This window comes from Talpa occidentalis, unplaced genomic scaffold (genome assembly GCF_014898055.3).
Source record: "Talpa occidentalis isolate TD23 unplaced genomic scaffold, MPIMG_talOcc4v2.1 talOcc4.2, whole genome shotgun sequence".
In the NCBI taxonomy this organism is placed as follows: domain Eukaryota; kingdom Metazoa; phylum Chordata; class Mammalia; order Eulipotyphla; family Talpidae; genus Talpa; species Talpa occidentalis.
In genome coordinates this window covers 39,664,221-39,687,468 of record NW_023602073.1, presented here as the reverse complement: position 1 = coordinate 39,687,468, position 23,248 = coordinate 39,664,221, and the positions used below count along the sequence as shown (strand labels likewise).

Below are 23,248 nucleotides of genomic sequence, written 5' to 3'. Positions count from 1 at the left end.
ATATGGAATCACAAAAAACCCCGAATAGCCAAAGCTCTCCTGAAAAAAAAAGAAGGGAATGGAGGCATCAGACTCCCAGACTTCAAACTATACTACAAAGCCATAATCATCAAAACTGCATGGTATTGGAACAAGAACAGACATACAGACCAATGGAATCGAATAGAAAATCCAGAAATAAACCCACAGATTTATGGTCAACTAATCTTTGACAAAGGAGCAAAGACTATGCATTGGAGCAAAGAAAGTTTGTTCAATAAATGGTGCTGGGAAAACTGGGTCGCTACATGCAAAAGAATGAAGCTTGACCACCACCTCACACCATACACAAAAATCAACTCAAAATGGATTAAAGAACTAGACATAAGACCTGAAACCATAAAATATATAGAAGGAAATATAGGCGAAACACTACGTGATTTGCACATCAAAGACATCTTTACAGACACATCACCCAAAGCAGTGATAGTGAAGGCAAAGATAAACAGCTGGGACTATATCAAATTAAAGAGCTTTTGCACAGCAAAAGAGACAATAACAAAAACAAAGAGAAACCCCACCAACTGGGAGAACATTTTTGCACCCAACACTAATGATAAAGGACTGATCACAAAAATCTGCAAAGAGCTGATGAGACTCAACAACAACAAAGAAAATAATCCAGTCAAAAATGGGCAGAAGAGCTTAAAAGAAACTTCTCTGAAGAGGAAATGCAAATGGCCAACAGGCATATGAAAAAATGTTCAACATCACTTGTCATCAGGGAAATGCAAATCAAAACTACCATGAGATACCATCTCACACCAGTGAGAATGGCACATATTAAAAAAACTAGCAACAACAAATGTTGGCGAGGGTGTGGAGAAAAAGGAACTCTTCTGCACTGTTGGTGGGAGTGCAAACTGGTCCAACCACTGTGGAAAGCTGTGTGGAGATTTCTGGACCTACTAAACATAGAGCTTCCATATGACCCAGCAATTCCACTCCTAGGTATTTACCCAAAGGACACAGAAACATCAATTCCAAAGAACACCTGCACCCCTATGTTTATAGCAGCACTGTTTACAATAGCTAAGCTTTGGAAACAACCCAAATGCCCAAAAATAGATGACTGGATCAAGAAGATGTGGTACATATATACCATGGAATATTACTCAGCATTCAAAAAAGATAAACACATGCAATTTGCAGCAACATGGATGGCACTGGAAGGGATCATGCTCAGCGAAATAAGCCAAAAAGAAAAAGAAAAATACCGGATGGTCTCACTCATAGCAGGAATCTAGAAAACTTAAATAATGGACCAGGAAAATGAATAACTATAAGAAAGTGAAAATCAAAATCAACAAAAAACTATGAACCAGAGACACTTTTAGGGGGCGGGGGCGGGAGGGGAGGGATTGGGGTCAGAATGGGGGCTGCAATTGTATGGGGAATATAACAATAAAATTTATAAAAAAAAAAAAATAAAAAAAAAAATAAATGCAGTCTAAGTATGTATTAGAGCTTGTAAATGGAAACAGATGTCTGTGTAATTGGATATAGCACTTCACAACACCATTATATAAGTTTTATATTTTAGGGAAGTGTCAATATTGAGAGTGAAAATCAAACTTTGAAGAAAAAGAGTTATGTATGTGGTGTGTATTTTCTTTAAATTCCCCTTTCTGCCAGGTTTTAGACTTTTAAAGGATATGTTGATTTTCACAGGAAAAATAGCAGCAAAAAACTGAGCAAGTGTGTTTTTTTTAAATCACAGTTTACGTTATTACTGTTATCATTATAATAAAGCCTCATCCAAAGTTTAAAAAAAAAAAAATAAATAAAAAAATAAATGTTCTTGCATGAGCGTGAAATATGCTTTCAAAACTAAATTACACTTCATTCCTCAATTTATAAAACTCTTCACCCATCATGTCCAAATCACGTATTAAGATCAGACTGGCATGTGGGCTACAAGTGAGGGACCTGCACATCATAGTTGCACAGTCATGGTTTCTCTCAGGGGTCACCCTGGTGTTGTTCGTTCTGTGGGTGTTGGACAAATGTATAATGACCTGTGCCCATCATGAGAATATCATGCAGAGTATTTTCACTGTCCCTAATGTCTTCTGTGCTCCAAGGAAGCAAAAGCAAAAAAGAAACCAATGGAATCACATGAGACTAAAAAGCTTCTATATAGTGGGGGAAACTCATTAAAATGAAAAGACAATATCAAGTTGCAGAAAATATTTGCACATCATCAATCCAAAAAGGAGTTTGCTGCAGGAGGCCTTGTTGCTCCAGCCAGATAGGATGCTGACAAGCAGCTAAGAGAAAAGGCCTCACACCGTGGGGCTGAAGATCTGGCATCCCTTTGCTTTTTGTTCTTGGTCATAGAGAGAGAAAAATTTATCAGAAAGTATATTAGGCAATAAATTATATGTATCAGCATACTGTAAGTAAATAGCACGAAAAATTGTTTGTTTAGAAATTAGTTGTTGGGCAGTTTGGCCCACTTGACAATGGGAGATGGTTTGTTGAACATGCCTGACAAGCATTACAATACAATAATTATAGTGGGTCCTTCTTTTGCCTTCCCTTGAAGTTTCTTGGGAAAGTTTTTAAATGAAGCTATTTGAGTTAGGAGTTTCTAAATAAAAAAAGTTCTGATAGCTGAGTAGCAGCCAGCTCCTGCTGTGAAGGCCATGAGAATAAAAAAAGGTCTTCTCTTGCTTAGGCTTTGGCTGATAGGGATGTACTGGCGGCTATCTACTGTCTTAGGTTATTGTTTGGTTGAAACAATGAGTTCTAGTGTAAGGCTTAGTTTTTATTAGCCTTGAAGGTTGCCTTCTTGCTGAGAGCACGTAGTGGCCAAAAGCCCATAGAAAAAGAGATGCACTGATTGTTTCTGCTTTGTTTCTATGCGCATGATAATGTCATCTCAATGCTTGCAAAAAATGTATAAATAGAGAACCTGCTGAGCCTCTCGGCAGAAGATACTAACACCTCACCAAGTGTCGGTGTCTCCTCATTCCCTTCCCCTCAGCCCCTAAGTTTCAGTCCTTTCGTTTTCGCCGAGGCCGTCTCATCCTTTCAGGAACCCCTGACACGACATTTTGCCGGAGGCTGGTCCCCGGCAGGACTTACTATCCAAGACCTACAAAGAACTGCAAAACAAGAAAACAACTCAATAAAAACAGGGCAGAGGAGCTAGATGGATACTTTTGTAAAGAAGACATACAGATGCCCAATAGGTACATGGATAAATGTTTGTCATGTGCTGTCAGGAAAATGCCAATTAAAACCACAATGAGTTACCCCCTTACACCTGTGAGAATTACCCACTGAAGGGTGTGGTACATGGTGGGTGGGAATGAAGTCTGGTCCTGTTAGTGGGCAGAATGAGGGTTTTCCAGGGTTTCTCAAACCTGTACACTCTACATAGGATCTGCCATCATCTGAATTAAGACAAAACATACTCTAAAGCCTAAGATCTTCAATAGAAAAGAACTTTAATACAATTAGTGTGCAATAGAGAGAAGAGAAAGAATATACTTAGAATAGTTCCCAAGTGAAGCACCCAAAGCTACCCGTCCCCTCATGGGTAAATGCCCAGAGAAACAGGGTTGGCCCAAAGCAGGCCCACTGGGCCCGAACGCCTGCCACAAGGCTAAGGCACCTACTGGTAGAGACCCATGGGACAGGGGCAGGAGGGCCCAGTCAAGTCTGGAAGGAAAAGAGCAAAATCAAAATCCACATCAAGACAACAGCTGCCATTGTCAGCGTCTCCATGGGACTCTCACCCAAGTCTTTGTCTCTTTCACATGTCTCTTTCTGTGTCCCCAATTCCCTGGCACAAGTCCAAGCCTGAGGAACAAGCCTGGCTGCTGCTTCACATGTCTCTCTGCTCCATGTGCCTCCTCCAGTCTTCTTTCCTCATCTCAATCCACGTCTTCCTCCTGTTCCTTAGCTTCTCATCCCTGCTCAGCCCCACATTTCCTTGGGTGGGGCGGTAACCTGGAACCTCTCTTTTCTATGGATAGCATATTGGTCCTGCCCCTATGGAAAACAAATGAAGTTTCCTCAAAATATTCAAAATAGACCTGTCCCATGGTCAAGCATTCCATTCCTTGGTATTTATCCAAAGAATGTAAAATGCTAATTCCGAGGAATATGCGCCTCCTATGGTCACTGCAGCACTGTCTGCCATAACCAAGCAATGGAGACTACCTGAGTGCCCAACAGCAGGTGAGGGATAAAGAACACAAACCGTATACACAATGGAATACTACTCAGCCATGAAAAAGAAAAATACTGACTTTGCAACAAGGATAGATATGGATGGGATTATGCTAAGTGAAATAAGTTTGAAGGAGAAAGTTAAATACTGGATGATTTCATTCCTATGTGGAATATAAAGAAACAAAGCAGGCACAGGTGAAACTAAACCAAAACAAACTCTAGAAATATGACTGTGGAATTGAAGGTATGGAGTGGGGGTAAGAGCAGGAAACAAGGTAGGAAGAGGGCCCAGTGAACTATGGTGAAGACTGTGGGTGCCCTTATGGTAGGCGTGATGTGGTAACAAACATCTGAAGAGGGGTGACCCTGGGCCTCTGAACACATACGGTGTGTAAAGCAATGTTACCTCAACTGAGTAGTTCAATGAGGGGAAAAAGAAAAGAAAAAAGCAAATTGTCTCCTCCAGCAGTCACTGACCTCAGGACTTTGCCTTCGCCTCCTCACTGTCACGCAGGCTGAGGGGCTGGTTTCCACAAGGTCAGAGGCAGGAGGTGCAGGGACTCCTGGGGCTGCTCAGACCCTGCTGAGTAGAGACACTGCAGAGAGGGCGGCTCTGAGGGGACCAGAGACAGAGGGTCAGAGTAACCCCAGTGCTGAGTGAGGGTCTGGTTCCCAAGGAGAGGGGAGTGTGTGTGTGTGTGTGTGTGTGTGTGTGTGTGTAACAAGAATGACAGGATATAAAACACAAGAGGATGGGAAAACAATTAACATCAAGCCCCAGAATAAATGAATTGAAGTCGCACACAGAGTAAAGAGTGTCAGAACAACACCTCAGTAAATGCAGTTCTGTGGAGAAGCAGTTTCCAAGCAAGACTGAAAAGGCACAGGACATGAAGAAGAGGCTGAGGTTTAGAACTATCTCATGGTTGGCTTGAGGTGTAAGTGTTAGGGGGAAAAGGCAGTCCCAAAGCAAATTACTGAGTTTGACCCCAGCTCTACTTGGAGAGTAAACTCCCATGGGATGATACTCCTCCCGGAGGCCCTGGTATATCCGGTGCTAAAACATCTTCACGAAGGATCCCACTATGGGAGAGATGCCTTATTAGAAACTGTACGCCCATATTTGAAGGACCATATTTGCATAGAATAGCACAACGGATCACCCGAGGTTGTCAACTATGTGCCAGGAATAACCCCAAGACTGACTTCCACCCAAAGCCGTTGGGGTTCAATATCGAGGCAAGTGCCCTTTGAGGACTGACAGGTGGACTTTACACAAATGCCTAGAACAACAGGCAACTTCAAATACCTGTTGGTTTTTGTGGATACGTTCTCGGGATGGGTGGAAGCATTTCCCACAAAGACGGAAAAAGCTTCTGAGGTTGCAAAACAACTGCTAAAGGAGATAATTCCTCGCTTTGGGTTGCCGGATTCTATCCAGAGTGATAATGGGCCAGCATTTGTCTCTGATGTTACTCATGCAGTAAGCAGTGCGTTACAGATCAACTGGAAATTGCATGCTGCATGGAGACCGCAGTCTTCTGGGCAAACAGAAAAGATGAACCACACCTTGAAGAAAACCTTGGCGAAACTGTGCCAAGAAACACAGCTTCGTTGGGACCAGGTACTATCCTTGCCCTCCTCCGCATAAGAGTGGCACCTAGAAGTGGGCTACAATGAAGCCCCTTTGAAATTGTGTTTGGAAGACCCTTCCAGGCCTCAGTTCTGAAAGCCAGTCCGGAAATAGCTCAAGATTGCCGGATCACACAATATGTGAAACACATCCAGGAGGTTCTGACAGTAATTCATAACTTTGCAACCTCGAGAATCTCTATGCCTCCTGATCAACCATTGCATCCCTTCAAACCTGGAGATCAGGTCTTACTGAAGACCTGGCAGAGTGGGGATGCCCAAAACCAGTTGTCAGAAAAATGGACTGGTCCATATGATGTTTTGCTAAGCACACATACTTCTCTGAAACTTGCAGGAATAAAACCCTGGGTACATCATTCCAGAGTTAAGAAAGCGCCAGAAGGAACTGACCCAGAGACGAAGTCCCATTGGTCTTGTGAACCCATTGAAGACTTGAGATATTTGTTTAAGAAACAGAAAGAAACTTGAATGTTACTGACTTCTTTTTCCAGTTATTGTTGCAGGATACCAAGAACTCGTTTTTTTTTTTTCTGAAGAAACCCTGAGAAGAAAAAAACTACCATGCTCTAACCAATCTCTTTCCTTGCAAAGTTTAGGAGATGTGAAATGACATCTAGGATCATGCATATGCTGACAGTATTTTTTTTCTTTCATACAAAGGTTTTTAATCTTGATTTTGTTATTTCCTATCAACTTTTGTTTTTTTTTTTCTTTGAAGTTTTTTTGTTAACCCTGCTTGTTTTTTTATTATTACTTTGGCCTATCAGACAAACTGCAGTTGCACGGGATATCCCACGCGTGATGAATGGTAACTAAAGAGCTCTTTGTGTCTGTATGTTGTCTGTCTGTATGTCCTTGTGTCTAACCGTCTTGACCTCCAGTGATCGACAAATTGGTATACATGGTGCCCGTATAAGTTGAAAAAAAGAGTCTCCAGTTATGAGAAAAACAAAAAGTTATGGTTTGATTGTCAACATTGTGCTACTGAACTAAGCCGGTGCCTTCATAGAGATTGAATATTGTTGTTTCTGTTACTTTTCTGATATTTATGGCAAAGCTTCCCAGAAATCTAAATTCAAGTACAAATTTGGTGCCTGTCATTTGACTGATGCAAGGAAATTTTGTGGAACCTCAGTAGAGCTCCTGAGACACTCCACGAAGTTTCTCCTTTTCCTCCTGGGAAAGCATTACATGAATTTGTTCTATTTGGCTTTTACCTAATGAAGTAAAACTGGAAGGGAAGCATTGTCACTTGGGAAAATGGTAAAAAACTTTGGTATGTCCAATATGTTAACAGTAGTATCGGGTATGTATGTAAATTGTCAGTGGTGATTGTCACCTTGTAATATTGTATAATTCAATTGTTTCACATCTACAGAAATTGTTTCTGGAAATATAGGAGAAAAGGTCTCAACAGATTCCTATTGATGGAACTGTTGAGAGTAAAACTTTCTTACAAAGGACTCAATAGACCTGGAAATACACCTGACATTTACTAAGGTTTCTTTGACATAATACTGGAACTTTTTTTTATGCATTCTGTCCTGAATCCACGAAATTTTTGTTTTGTTTTGTTTTGTTTTGACTAACCAGGATCTGCAGAAAGGTTGTAATTTTTTTCCAGCAAAGCTAACTTGTCACATTTTCTCTCCCCTTGATACCAACACAGCATACAAATAGTGGTAGTAATTTTTGCTACTTATTTCAGAGTCTGTTTTTGCATAACTTCCATAGGGATTTTGTCTGTTTTAACGAAAATTGGACGTGAGTTTGATTGTGTGGCTTTGTGTGGAGTTCTTCCAGAAAGTTGAAAAAGAGCTGAACCAAGAAGAGGAGAACCTGTTTGCCTTGTTTGTAGGGTTCCAGAGACCTCCAAAGAAGGTGAGGAAGCTTGCCTCCATTGGCAGGACTGGACAACCCGGCCAACGAAAATGCCCTGGTACCCTCGAGAAGAGGAAAGCCCAGGTGGAGTCTGATGAGACCAACTTTATACCTGAAGCCTGCATCGACCAGATGCCAACGGTTCGCTCTGATCCTGTATGGAATATTTCAACAAAGCCAGCTAAAATTGCTGTTAGTTATTTCTACTCTGTGATTTTATGCAAAAATAGAAAAATGGTTTAAAAGTAGATCTAGTTTGCAAACTTTTGCTTTGCTGTTAAAAGTTTGGGATCAAGGTTGAGAAAATTTGTGTTTTTACATCAGTTGAACCATTTTAAGATTTTTTTTTTCCTGAAATTTTTACATATCTGCTGACTTGTTTTGGCTAACGCCTCCAGATTTTTTTTGGCTTAAACTGATGAACTATTTTTTCCTGGAGTGGAGGACTTTTGCTTTCCACAATGGACAAATACCTGGAGAGACTGGTTTTCTTTCACACTGGAACCTGACAAAACGTTCATCTGAGACTGCATCCCAACCTCCATATATTTGATCTTCATCACCATGGAAATGGTGGCAAAAAGTGAAAGGGGGGAATTGTTAGGGGGAAAAGGCAGTCCCAAAGCAAATTCCATACAGGCTTTGTGGACTCCACCCCACCCCAGGTCAAAGCCAAAGACACTGGGAACTCCAAATCCCATCACCACCAAAGGGAAGGTGGCTGGGACCTGAGGGTGGGGTTAAGCAGCCAGGTGGATACAAAAGGCAGACACGTGGGCTTTGGGGGCTCTCTCCATTTTGGGGCCCTCGGCCAGCTCGCGGCGTCCGTCTAGCTCTGAGAGTGACTTTGGGGTTTCCAGGTCGTCGGATCGGGTAGGACGCATTAAAGACTTTATTTCCCTATTTTCTCCCTGAGTTGTACATTTTCCTTATTTCTTTTTCTCTTGTAAATAAACCTTTTATTAACCCTTTTGCGTGTGTCTGTAGTAGAGTATTCATAAGTCCCTTAAAGCGCGCGGGTGAGGACCCACAGCCAGGAACCCGTTTAATATCGGGGTTGCTCTATAACATAAGGAGCTGGGCAGGACCCCTGCTCCAGGCCCCTGCTAGGATGTGGTGGTAACTTCACCCCTGACAGCTCCCTCCCCAGTCGCCAATGTTCCTCTTCAGTCCCCGACGTTCATCTTCTTTGGACTCACCATAGAAAACCCACGGGCCTCAAAATGAGGTTGTTCCATGCGCTTCAGCTACTTTCTCTCTAAACCAGAACTGGAGGGAGCCACACGGGGAGGGAGGAATGTGTGTCCCCCACTGGCCTGGCCCAGGGGCAGGATTAGCCCAAGTCACCCCAGTTCCTGAGCTGAGCCTTTGTCCACAGTCCAGGAAGGGAGGGGAGATGGAGCAGGGTCTGTTGCGTCAGGCAACACCACACTGATAAAGAAACGGGCGTCGTGGAGCAGGCTACATGATGCAGGATGCTGCGGAAGAGGAAGATCCGGGCCGTTTTTACTGCTAGAATAATCATACAGCGTCAGTTACGTGGGGCAGGAGGACGAGGAGGAAAGGATGGGTGAAATAAGGAACGTCATCTTGGGCTTCAGGGGGACAGGAGTCTGCTGACCAGATAATTCTTATCTGCTTGATGACACGTGTTGGAATCGAAACCAGACCCCAGACCCTGGACCATGGGCCTAATCTTATCAACAAGGCGGTCCCCTGGTCAGCTTCTGGGCTCCCTTGTCCCACCTCGTGATGCATCGCCTTCCCAGGGTGATCAAGCTTTCTCTCTGGAAAGATTTGAAAGGCACCTTGTAAGGTCTGGCTCCCGTGACTGAGTGACCGGGCAGCTCTGACCTTGTGCAGGAATGCAGAACTGCAGGTCACACAAATGGCGCCTGAACAGGCTGCTCAAGTTTAGAGGACCCACCAGGGTCTCCCTCAGCTCCTAGGGGAAGATGTAATGTTAGAGGGGCGAACTGACGTTTCTTTCTCATTCTGGGGCTCTCCCGTCTCCCCAGCATAACCCTCCACGTGCAGCAGGGAGAGGATGTCAGGTCAAACCCAGGCTGCTTCCCCCACGCCTCTCCCCACTAGTGTTCAGGATGCATCTGCTTGTCCGCATGGCCACACCGGAGGAGAGCACGGAAAGGTAAGTATCATTATGATATTTGCTACTGGGATTGGAGGTAATTTTTTTTTTTTTTAACAATAAAAGATCTTTTATTTGGGTTGTTGCTGTAACAAGGCTGTGCAATTAGAAAAACACCTGGGAGAAGGAGAAAGTGTTGAACTGAGTTTTCATAATACAACCAAAAAAAAAAAAAAGGGAAAAAAGTCAACAGTGAAAATAAGAGAAACATTTGAATGAATTATTCAGTTTAACCCACGACACCCTGTGAGTTGTCAGATACCATGATCCCGGGTAACTCATGACTGTGGGGAGTGAGACTCAGAAGCTCAGCCCAGGCCACACATTGGGTGACCCAGGGTTCTGACCACACAGGCCCCTGCTGTGGCAGCTGCAGTGAGGAAGGTTCTCCGAGCTGAGGGGCTGAGGCCTCAGTGTGGTCACATCCACTGGAAACATCCAGAGTGAGGGTTGGGTCCTCTTAGTGATGGCCACCCACTACCTGCCCAGGCGCCCTTCTACTGACAAGTCAAATTAAAAAACATTCCTCCTGATGTTGCTCTGGTGCTGGAGGCAGGTGAGGTGGGAGAGAAAGTGGAGGTGATGCCAGGCCCTGTGAGCCCTCCCTGTCTGGTGTGGGGAGCAGAGAAGGCAGGTGAGGGTCCATGTTGAGAAAGGCCTGGTGTGCCGTGGGGAGCAGAGACTGGAGAGGGTGAGAGTGTGCGGGGCAGGGAGGAGGCTCCTGCGGCCTGACCAGGGCAGGTGTGGTCACCTCCTCCGTGAGCGTCTCCTCTGCCCTCCCTTGTTCACCTTCCTCACCCACCTTGCAGGACAGTCATGGCCTTGGGGTCACTACTGGACCCCCCTGGAAGAAGTGACCTGCAGCATCTGCCTGGAGACAGGAGGCCCCTGGGAGCACCTCCTGTGGCCACAGCTTCTGCCAGGCCTGCTCTCAGCTGAGTGACTCTCTGACCCGCCGAGGTCACTGTGTGCTCTCCACGCTGCCAGGGGCCACCACAAGAGGGAACAGCAGATTCAGTTTTATTCTGGTCAGTTTGTCCTCTGGGAGCAGACTTGCCCAGGGGTCATTTTCCTGCTTCTACATTTAATCTGGATCCCTGCAGCCTGGTGCAAGTGGTGGGGTATGACCAGCTTTGCTGAGGCCCACTTCAGTAGCAAGCCTTGACAGAAGCCATGGGGAGAGAGGCCCATGGCATTCTAGGCCCAAACTCAGCATGTGGACTGTGGGCCTCCCTGAGCTCTGGCAGCGTTGGCCTGGGCTGTGCTGTGGCAGGTGGGAGACCGGCCTGATGGGTTGTGATAGAGGGGTGCCTGCTCTGGATGCTCAGGTGAGCATGTAGCCCTGCTGAAGCCCACACCCACTGTGATCCCTGATGCTGGGGGGAGAGGGGACCTTACTGCGTGCAGCCTACGGGCCTGTTTGATGCCCTCTGAGTGACAGCAGCCTGCACTCCAGGGTGAGACTATCTGACCTCAGGCATCTGGACACATGGGCAGGTGTTTCATTTGAGAACACAGTGCCAGAATTGTACTGGACCAAACAGATTCAGGCTCTGACAGGTGTCATTCAAGATATTTTTGTTTTGTTTGTTTGTTTTAAAAGAGATTTTTATTTTTACTTACGTATGCACACAAGAATGGGGTTTAGGCCAGAGGTGTTGGGGGTAAGAGGATTCACCAGAGTCAGAGTAGGGAGCAGAACAGGAGGATCTACTGAAATACATTGCTAAGGGGAGCAGCGGGCTAGACAGGAGAGGTCTGCTGTGCCACGTGGATTGGCTCCCTGGCCAGGGATCGAACTCATGTTGTAGCGGCTGGCAATACTTGATTGTGCTGTATCTTTAACCCCTGCACCACCAGGGAGCACCCCACCATTCAAGGTTTTTGAGACCATCCAGGCCTCTAAATGGACCAATCTGATTGGAGCTCCACTGGCACCAACCAAACAGCTGGGATTATAAAGGGGCCAATCAAGCTTGAAAGGTGGCGCCCTGAAGAGGATACAAGCCAGAGCAGCAGCCAGCCTGAGCCACTTGATAGACAGCTACTGGTCAGATTTGTCGGTACTCCTAGAAAGATCTTTGCCAAGCCCACTGCAGAGTGTGAGACCTTTCCAGACACTTTCTGAGACCTGATGGCTACACCTGCCTGCTGCACCTCCCCCTGCAGTGACCTTTAGGGCTAACCGTCCTAGGTCCGGCTGGGCAACCAGCGCGCAGGGGGAGAACAGCAAAACCTACCTGCTGCACCTCCCCCCGCAGTGATCTTTAGGAATGGCTTTCGCCACGGTCCCTAGATCCGGCTGGGCAACCAGCGAGCGGGGAGAACAGCCTGAAAGCAGAGGAAGTGCAGCGGAAGTTCCCTGAAAAGGCAGAAGCTTATCAAAAGATAACGACCACCAAGAACCACTACAAGAATGCTAAAAATCTATCCCTCTTCCTAGAACTACAAACTTTAATCCCTTATTTGTCTTTCTAAACTTCCTTCTTTCTTCTATAATGGTCATTGCTTGTTATGTAGATCACCTCCCTGATGGTGATAGACTGAGCCTTGAGCAAGCTAATTTCTTTGATATTCATTCCTGTGCTTTTGGAAAACATATATACACTGGTCACAAACTTAAAGAAAATTACACTCAGATTTTCACTCTGAAGTGTGTCTGTGTGTCATTTCTTTCGCCGACGCCCTGACCACCCTGCACACCTCTCTCAACCCTGAGGTGGCCTCATCGTCTACTACTGTGCTGGTCCGCGGCACCTGCCTCTGGCCCTGGCTCTAACACCGCCTGCAGAGAACATTGTCAGGCTGTCCCTGGGGTTTCTAAAGGGGCTGTTTGCTGGTGGCTTTTGCCCAGCCTCTCTAAGGCTGTTTGCTGTTGGTACAATGGCATCTTGATTAAGATGTAAACTGGCATCTCTGGCACCATTGCCTGCTGGACCAGTGCTGACCAGCACTGCTGACCTGTATCCGGCCTCCTCTGAGAGCTGTCCACCACTTCTCATTCTTTGGCACTATCTCCTGGTGCTGTTGCATTTGACAGTGTCCAGTCCAGGGTCTGGTGCTGTCCTCCTGGCCTTTGGACAGCTGTTGCTGGCTGCTGCAGCGTCACCTGAGCAGCCCCACCTGGGATCACCTCCTGCTGCCACCGGGAGTTGGATCCTGCTCCACTGCTTACCTGTTGTCACCAGCTCCAGGCTGTCATAGCACAGCTTGTGTGAGTAGCCTTTGTTTTGGACCGGTGGACACTGAGGACACTGTCTGAGGTAGGACGGATGGCCGTTTCTGGGCTTAGACACTCCTTCCTTGTTTGCAGTCTCCCTTTTTAATAAACCCTGTTGCTTTTACACCCTGAGCCTGAGTGTTGTCTTGCAAGTGTGAGCACATGGATGAGGACCCAGAGACAGTGACTGTCCCCAACATTGCCCTGTTTTAACATAACCTGAGAGTGGAACTGGTGACTGTCCCGCTGCAGGGTGTGGTGTCCTGCGCCCACCTGACCGCCCCTTCTCTGTTCTGTCTTGAGAAAGTGACAAGTGAAGCTGCAAAAATTCATGCCTCGTCCTCCCTGGTGGCATAAGGGGTTAAGCACAGCACTGTGAAGCTATCCGAAGCCTCTGAAGCATGAGTTAGATCCCAGGCCAGGGAGCAACCCACATGGTGCAGCAGACCTCGCCTGTCTCACCCACTGTTCCCCTCAGCAGTGTATTTCAGTCAGTCTGCCTGTCCTGCTCCCCACTGCCTCTGGTGAATCCTCTTACCCCCACACCTCTGCCCTGTACCCCAGTTCTTATAAGCATGAATAAATAAATCTTGGGCCTCCTAGTGGCACAAGGGCTTAAGATGCAACCTATGAAGCTGTCCGCAGTCTCTGCAGCACGAGTTCAATCCCTGGCCATGGAGATACCCACATGGCGCAGCAGACCTCTGCTGACTTGTCCACTGCTCCCCTCAGCAGTGTATTTCAGTCACTCTGCCTGTTCTGTTCCCCGCTGTCTCTGGTGAACCCTCTCACTCCCACCTTTGGTCTGTTCCCCAGTTCTTGTATGCATAAACACATACATTTAAAAATAATTAAATAAATCTTAAAAACAAAATCCATGCCTGCCAGAGTATTAGGATTTGAGCTAAAAAGAACTTCAAATTCATTCTTATTTTCTAGATGAGGGTAGATAATGAAAAGAGCACCAGGCCAGTGATGGCAGAACCTAGACACAGAAGGTACCCCTACTCCCTGTCCTTGTTTATGCCCTGACGCCTGAGGAGGACAGAGGCTGAGGGTTCCTGGAGAGGAGCTGGACACTCACCTCCTCCTGCTTGTCCCTCATGGAAAAAGCAGGAACCAAATGGTGAGAAAAGTTCAGGCCACGGGAAGCTGTAAGTCTGTCTCCCATGACCAGTCCTTGCCGGGGAGGGCTGTGCGCTAGGAGATGTGACCATGAGGCCGTGAGCCCTGATGACAACATCATCTAGGAGGGGGACCATGCAGCAGAGGGTTCCTGTTTCTCCCCAAACACTTCAAACCTTCTCACTGAAAGGATGTTGATGTAGAGGGGAAATGAGGAATCAAGTTTAAAGCAAAAGGATACTGTTTTATGAGTCCTGGGTACTGAGGCGATACAATACATCATTATTGAAGCGACATGGAGGATTTCAGGACAGACCCCTGTGGACACGCACAGGTGCAAGAGGAAGTTTTGCAGGTGCAGCCTGTGAGCACACGTGTGAGGACCTATGTAGGGTCAGAGACACGTGAAAGAGACAGAGAAGTTGGTGAGAGACCCAGGGGAGCCTGACAATGGCAGCTGTTATCTTGATGTGGATTTGATTTTGCTCTTGTCCTTCCAGACTTGCCTGGCCCCTCCTGCCCCTGTCCCATGGGTCTCTACCAGTAGGTGCCATAGATTGTGGCAGGCTTTTGGGCCTCAGTGGTTCTGCTTTGAGCCAAGCCTGTTTGGCTGGACATTTACCCATGAGGGGACAGGTAGCTTTGGGTGCTTAATTGGGAATTATTTATCTATGTTCTTTCTCTTCTCTTTCCTATTACACACTAATTCTCTATTGCACACTAATTGTGTTCAAGTTCTTTTCTAACAAAGATGTTATGCATTAGATTTTGTCTTTAGGCAGCTGATGGCAGATCCCATGTAGAGTGTACAGGTTTGAGGGCCCTGGGAACCCCTCATTTAGCCCGCTAACAGGACCAGACTTCATCCTCATGTGCCAGAGTTCCTTTCCCTCCACACCCTTCAACGGGTCATTCTCACAGGTGTGAGGTGGTAACTCATTGTGGTTTTAATTGGCATTTTCCTGACAGCACATGATGATAAACATGTACCTGTTGGCCACATGTGTATCTTCTTTAGAAAAGTACCTATTTAGCTTCTCTGCCCTGTTTTGATTGGGTTGTTTCCGTGTTTTGGAGTTCTTTGTAGATCTTGGATAGTAACTCCTTGTTGGATTGATGATGTGCAAATATTGACTCAATATTGTCTTTTCATTTTAATGATAGTTTGCTTCACTATGTAGAAGCATTTTAGTCTCATGTGATTCCATTGGGTTTTTGGTTTTTTTTGCTTTTGTTTCATTGGAGCACAGAAGACATTATGGGCAGTGAAAATACTCTGATGGACACAGGTCATTGTACATTTGTCCAACAACACCCACAGAACGGACAACACCAGAGTGAACCCAAAGGGAAACCATGAGTTTGGCGACTGTGACGTGCGGGTCCATCACTGGTAACACACGTGCCAGTCTGGTCTTAACACGTGATTTGGTCGTGATGTGTGAGGAGTGTTATAAATTGAGTAATGTAGTGTAATTTACTTTTGAAAGCATATTTCATGCACATACAAGAACATTTAAATAACACTCAAGGACACACATAGGTAAGTCACCCCCCCAACACCCCAGTCAGCTAGGACATCTGCTCAAAGCCAGTTAGTGATTTATCATTTCTCTTCTTAAAAAAAAATATATATATATATATATATATCTCCATATATGTGTGTATACATATATGTGTATACATATATACACATATATGGAGATATATGTATACACATGCTTCTGTCTGGACAACAATGCTTGTTTTCCTGTCAGTACAGGAGTTCAGGACACAGAGTGGGGGAAACATTTGCAAATCATGAATCTGATCAAGGACTGTATCTAGTATTTACAAAATAACGCTTAAAACTCAATGAGCAGAGAGAAATAACACAATTTTAAAAGGGACAAAAACAGTCTTGTAAATGAGTGGTGCCTCATTTGAAAAATGGACAAAAGACTTTAACAGACACGTCACCAAGAAGAGACACAGACAACAAGAAAGAACATGAACAGATGCTCAGCATCACAGGGCACTAGGGAAAGGCAAAGGGAACAACAGTGACACCATCACACCTGGTAGGGGCTGAAAAATGCAAGCCCTGCACAGGTGCTGCCCAGGATGTGGACAACAGGAGCCTCAACACTGCCTGCAGGAATGCTAAAGGGTGCGGTCACTGTCAAAGATCTTTGACAGTTTCTTTGAAAACCCAAAACCTGACATACAGCCCAGCGATCACTGCCCCAGCTAGTTACTCAAATAATTTGAAAACATATTTGGGGGCCTCCCTGGAGGCACAAGGGGTTAAGACGCAACCTATGAAGCTGTGTGCAGTTGGGGAGGTGACACACATGGCACAGCAGACCTCTCTTGACTCGTCCACTTCTCCCCCAGCAGTGTATTTCAGTTAGCTGCCTGTTCTGCCCCCCACTCTGTCTCTGGTGAATCCTCTCAACCCCCGCATCCCTGGCCTGTACCCCAGTTCTTGTATGCATAAATAATCTTTAAAAAATGAAAACTTATATTAAAAAACTCTGCATACATGTAAATGGTTTTTCCTACTTTATTTTTTTATTAAGATTTTTTTTTATATTCCCCATAGAATTGCACCCCCCTCATTTTGACCCCAATCCCTCTTCTCCCCTCTCCCCCATAGTGTGTCTCTGGTTTATAGTTGCTTGTTGATTTTGATTTTTTCTTTATTATAGTTATTCTTTTTCCTAGTCCCTTATTTAGGTTTTCTAGATTCCTGCTATGAGAGAGACCATCCGGTATTTTTCTTTTTCTTTCTGGCTTATTTCACTGAGCATGATCCCTTCCAGCGCCATCCATGTTGCTGCAAATTGCATGTGTTTATCTTTTTCGATTGCTGAGTAATATTCCATTGTGTCTATATAACACATTTTCTTGATCCAGTCATCTATTTTTGGGCATTTGGGTTGTTTCCATAACTTAACTATTGTAAATAGTGCTGCTATAAACATAGGGGTGCAGGTGCCCTTGAAATTAATGTTTCTGTGTCATTTGGGTAAATACCTAGGAGTAGAGTCATGCATGTAAATGTTTATAGCAGCACACCCGTAAGTGTGAGCTGCTCATAGTGACTTCCTTCCAAAGACAACAGCCTCTAAATAAATGGGAAAAAGAGAGGCTTTTCAGGAAGAAATCTGGGGAACTAAGCCTTACCAGGTGTTGAAGGTTAACACCATCAGTGATGGGTCAGGTGGACATAATGAGCACTGCCGTGGTGAGTGGACAATGTCCCTGCACCCCTGGAGTCTGCTTCCCCAAACCCACAGTCCCAGTCAAAACAAAAAACCTAAATTGAGGGACAATAGTCCTGAGCAGTGCTCCTTGATGGAGGCTAAGAGTAGGAAATTTAGGGTGGAGGGGTCACAAGACCTGAAACTGGAGGTGGGGGTAGAAGTGATTAACATAGTCATTAAATCAATTATGGAAATGAAAATCGCTGTGGGCCAACTGCTATAGCAAGTATCAGATGCTACAGGAAGTATAAGGAGGTGCAGACCAGAGGCGGGATACAGGGATGGAGCCACTGCAGAGACTCGCTGCTCCTGACAAATCAGCCCAGTCACACCATAGAAGTAATTAATTTAACAACAGATGACAATTCCACAAAGGAATGAGCCCTCCTAACTGGAACACTACCTCAGTGCCTTTTCTGCCCCAGGAAGACGCAGCTCTGCTCCCAAGGCTCCGCCTGGGCCTGCAGGCTTCTGCTCACACACCCACCCTCTCCAAGGGCAGCTCCTCCTGCCTGCTGGTGTCTGCACAAGTATGTCTTCTTTCCTTTTGTGTGTGTGTGTATGTGCCCTCACGCCACTGAGAGGAGGACTCTGGTGAAGCTTTTCTTACAGGTGACCCAAGAACCCCCATCTGTGACCCCAACACCTCTCCCGAACATCACTCCTCACCAGTGTCAATGTTAAAAAAACAAGGAAAGTCTGAGGAACTGCCATCCAGGCAAACTGGATGGAATTATGGAGCATCAAATGGACATTAGCAAAAACTGAAATGAAAGTATGGCATTTAGTTATTATGTCAACATTGCTGCATTAGTTGTTTAAAAAAAAAGCAAAACTGTACTCGTAGGAGGTTAACAATGGAAATGGTGTGGGATAAACAAGACCTGTACTGCCTTTGCAACTTTTCTGTAAATCGAACAGTATTCTTTAAATGTTATTATTTTTTTTTTAATAGAGGCATGTTTTATTTATTTATTTGTTTGTTTGTTTTGTTTATACATGCACTGGGTACAGTCAGAAGCGCGGAGGGTGAGAGAATTCACCAGAGCCAGAGCGGGAGCAGAGCAGGCAGAAGGACCGAAGTACACTGCTGAGGGCAGCAGCGGGCGGCCGGAGAGTTCTGTGCGCCATGTGGGACCCTCCTCCGGTGGCCGGGAGCAGCCGGGGATCGAACCGGCGCCGCCGAGGCTGCGGGCAGCTTCACAACCCAGCGCTCAACCGCTGCGCCACCGGGAGGCCCTAAATGTTATTTTTTAAAATACTCTTAATATTTAATAGGTTATAGAAGGAAATATTTTCTCTTTTCCAGTTTTCCCAGGTATCACGGTCCGGGACTGGAGAGAGGAGTTCTGAGTAGAAAAGCTGGAAACCTCACACACAGGGCAGGCTCCGGAGTCTCCTCTCCTCTGAGCCCTGCTTCTCTGACTCCTCACAGAGCATCTCACCCCCAGGTCGCCGCCCTCCAGGACCCCCAACTCTGCCCACCTCAGCCCCGCCCCGTCCTGGCGGCGCCACCAGAATCCGGAGCAGCGCGGCAGCGCCCCCGTGTGGCCACAGGGCTGAGCACAGGAGCCCAGAGCCGCCCTTTCTCCTGCTCAGCCAGGCCCTCCCCAGGCTCCCTGGGCTCCCAGCGGCAGGACAGGGATCTGCACACCAGGGGCGCCCAAGTCCAGCGTCAGGTCTGAAGTCCTCAAATTTTCTTGGTCCTATGGCCAAAGGATAAAGCAGGTTTCCAGATCATAATAGCTGATTCCCAGATTATGGGCTGATCTCCAAATAGAGAGTTTCCTTTAGTCTTGGATGGATCCTTGGACTCCAGAGTCTCTGTCATTTGTTTCTGCTTCTGCTTCCAGGGGTGAAATCACCTCCACTGGGAATCAACATTCAATTCTACCCAGGAGCCCAGGTCCTCGCCCAGGAAAAGGACAAGGTTCCAGGAAAACGCCAAGACCCGGGGCCAACCACCATCCACGTCTTGCAGCAGGGGGAGCAGGAGTGATCAGAGCCGGGGAGAGACCCGGGGAGCTGGTGGTGGTATGTGGTGGATCATTGGTGGAAGGGCCGCACGTAAGAGGAACAATAACTATAGAAAGATGACCCACGCTGTAAGGAAATAAATAAATAAATATACATATTTAAAAAATTTTCCATCCCTGAATGAGGGGAGGGTCGAGGAGAGCCCCCAGGGAATGACCAGGAAAATGGGGAGGCTCCTGGAAATGGAGCAGAGGATGAAAATGGGGACTAGGAAAATGGGGCCCAAAAGGAGTGGTGGGGGCACCAGGAAGGGTGGGGCCAGGAAGGGGCAGCATCGGGGACACTGTGAGGGGAAGGTCTGTGTGGGAGACGGCTCTGGCTGGGGCTGGGAGAGTCTCTGTCTCCCTGGTGGGACTGCGGAGGGGCTGGAGCTGTAACTGACCAGGGAATCACTTAAGTTCTGGGCCTTTCCTGTCCGTGCAGGGCTGGTGTGACTCAAACACGCACACTCAGGCTGATGAAGGAGAGAGAGGAGGAGAGGACAGATGGTTAGGAGGAGGCCCCCATTTCCTGAGCCTCAACATCCTCCCCAACTCCCCAATGCTGGGGTGGCAGGGAGATTCCTGCAATGAAGAGGAGGTGATTCAGGGAATCAAGAGGAGAAAGGCCTGTGCTGCTCTGGAGGGCCAGCCCAGGGGGCTGATTCTGGGGCTCCAGGGCCCACTCCCTTCAGGCAGGTCAGAGTCAGCCCGCTGCTCACAGCTCCAGGCTGCTGACAGGCCCTCTGTGCAGTGACCCTGCAGACACCGCTCTGGGGATAGTATAAAGAAAACAAAAGAGTAAAACTAAATGGGAATCTAAAAACGGTAGAACTCATTTTTTAAAATCACATATTTTGAAGGACTCTTCAGAGGACGTGGAATCCTTGTCTGACAGCTCATTGCTATCAGGACCTTGACCGTCACGTGAGCTACTCTGGCCTCCACTGTTTCTTGTGAGAAAACAGCCACTGATCACTTTATCGCCTGAATATTTTACTGGTTTGTACCAAATCACTTCCTCCTTTGCACCTAAAACAAAGATCTGGCGTCTCCACAGTCTCTGAGGGGGAGGCAGCAGGAGGGGCCTCACTCAGAGGCTCCAGCTCTGGGTCCCACGAGGCTGTGATGGGGACGAGATGTTGGCGGATCTGAATGGCCGTGATCAGCGTGGAAGGACCTGCCTCAGAGCTCCTGCATGTGGCTCCTGGAGAAACCCTCAGGTCCTTGTCCTGTGGGCGTCCCCTTAGCTGAGGGTCCACCGTGTGCAGGGAGTCACCCCAGAGAGGGACCAGGAGGGGAGCCTGGGCGGGAAGTCTCAGCCCCTGTGAGCCTGACTCTGCACGTCCCTTCTGCTTCATTCTCCTCACAAGGAAGAGCCAGCGAGTCAGACACACTCACGGGGTGGGGGGGGGGGAGTTGCCTCCCCTCATGTTTATCACAGAATTGGTGGAAAATCAAAAATCAACACAGAAGACCTTCTGGGCACTCATTATTTCCATTCTGCCCACATGAAAAATAAGCTGCCTCCCACCCAAGGCCCCCCAAAGTCTCTCCCATCACAGAAGCAGCTAACATCAGCATCTCATCACGTGACTCAGGACCACGCAGAGGAAGTTCCTTGAGAGCATCTGTGCAGTGAAGCCGTCTGTGCTCAGCTCCTCGTGGGCTGAGGCAGTTCCTGCCCCACAAGCCCTCACTGTGGATACAGTGGAGGACAGACACAGGGCAACTTGTAGACCCATTTCTTAATGTGGTTCTAAAGCCACTGAATTGAGATATAACTTACGACCATCAAGTCACTAGTTGAGGCTCACCTCTCATGTCCTTCCTGTAAGTAATGAGCAGGGCGACCCCCTCTGTCCTTGCTCACCTGGCACCAGCCAGCCCCCACAGGCTGTTCCCTCCATGGGACCCTCACCCCCATCACTCCTCCCCAGGTCTTTGCTCCCATCCCAACATCTACACTGACCCCCTTAATGGACACAGGAACCCACACACCCCTCCCTCCCCTGCTGCCCGACCTGCTCCCTGTCTGACCCTCCTCGAAGCCCCTCTACAGGTGGGGTGATACAGTTACAAATGACTAGTCTCTTAGGCAGGCATTAACAAGTTTGTCTTTCCCTATGTCCCTACAGGTTTGTCTTTGATGGGCATTAGCAAGACTAAGAGTTTGTCTTCCCCCATTTGTTGCAATTTCCCCTTGTTTGAGAGATTTATCTTTATGACTCATCTCCCAGATGAATGTTCCTGCATTTCCTTTTTTTTTTTTCATTTTATTTTTTCCTTCTTTTTTTTTTTAAAGATTTATTTATTAATGCATACCAGAACTGGGGTACAGGCCAGAGGTACGGGGAAGGGGTGGTGAGAGGATTCACCAGAGACAGAGCGGGGAGCAGAACAGGCAGACTGATGAAATACACTGCTGAGGGAGCAGCGCACGAGACAGGAGAGGTCTGCTGTGCCATGTGGGTAACTCCCTGGCCAGGGATCGAACTCGTGCTGCAGTGGCTGCAGATAGCTTCATACTGCGGAGACATAACCCCTTACGCCACCAGGGAGGCCCCAGCAGTTTGTAATTCATACTTGATCCATGTCAGCTTCTCCTTGGAGCTGGCAGAGATGATTTTGCGCTTAAGGGTGCACACTCAGGGCCCAGAAGATAAGCATCAAGGCCTCCTTCTTGCTCTCCTTGGTCTCTTAGGTTGCATCATGGAGGGCACAGTCCTGGTCTGGCAGCATCTTGACAAAGATGGGTAGGGGTTGTTCATGGCCTGGCCCACATCAGCTCCCAGGATTTCTCTGCCCTCCGGGATGATGTTCTTCTTGTCCTCACTCGGGCAGAAGAGCACCACCTTCCGCCTCTTCACTTCCTGTGGCGTTGATGACTTACGCACCTTCATGTCCTTGGACACTTTTCTGACACCTTCAGAGACAGCCACGCCGGAAGCCATGTTTCCCAAGAAAGCAAGGAGAGCCAGAAAAGGCAAGAGCTGCTACAGCTGCTGCCAGAATCCAACTGCATGTGGCCTTTCCAGCCCCTTCTGTTTAGTATCAGATTCTCTATTTTATTTTATTTTTTTAAAGATTTATTTAGATTCTCTATTTTAACAGAGGAGAAGCTGCAGCTCAGGGCAACAGAAGTTAAGACAGGGATGAAGACGACCCAGTCCCGCCTCTGCTGGAGCAGGAAAGTCATCAGGGAGAGACGCAGGTCAGTGTGGGGAGGGTCCTGGTGGGCAGGGCTGGACCAGACTCCCCACCTCCTCACGTTATGCTAGTAGGAGCACAGACAGCACATGCAGGTGCCCTTTGCACAAGAGAAGTTAGGTGGGCTTTTCTTTTTAAAGATTTATTTATTTGTGTATATAAGAACTGGGGTACAGGCCAGAGTTGTGGGGGTGAGAGGATTCACCAGAGACAGAGCGGGGAACAGAACAGGCAGATCAACTGAAATACATTGCTAAGGGGAGCAGCGGGTGAATCAGGAGAGGTCTGCTGTGCCATGTGGGTAACTCCCTGGCAGGGGCTTGAACTCGTGCTGTAGTGGCTGTGGTGAGCTTCATAGGTTGCATCATAAACCCTTTCACCACCAGGGAGGCCTCAGAGTTTTACTTTAAAGGCTGGTTGGGGCAAAACCAGAAAACAGACCCTGGTTAGAGTGCCCAGAAGATGAGACTAAAGGAGCGATTATGGGGTGGGTGAGCTCCCCCATGGACTCCATCTACACTTT

General features: G+C 47.0%; 1 pseudogene; it reads right to left on the bottom strand.

The window, feature by feature from the left end:
• Window positions 1–21,977: 21,977 nt before the first annotated feature.
• On the bottom strand, window positions 21,978–22,529 carry LOC119251233 (cofilin-1-like; annotated as a pseudogene).
• Between the last annotated feature and the right edge of the window lie 719 nt (window positions 22,530–23,248).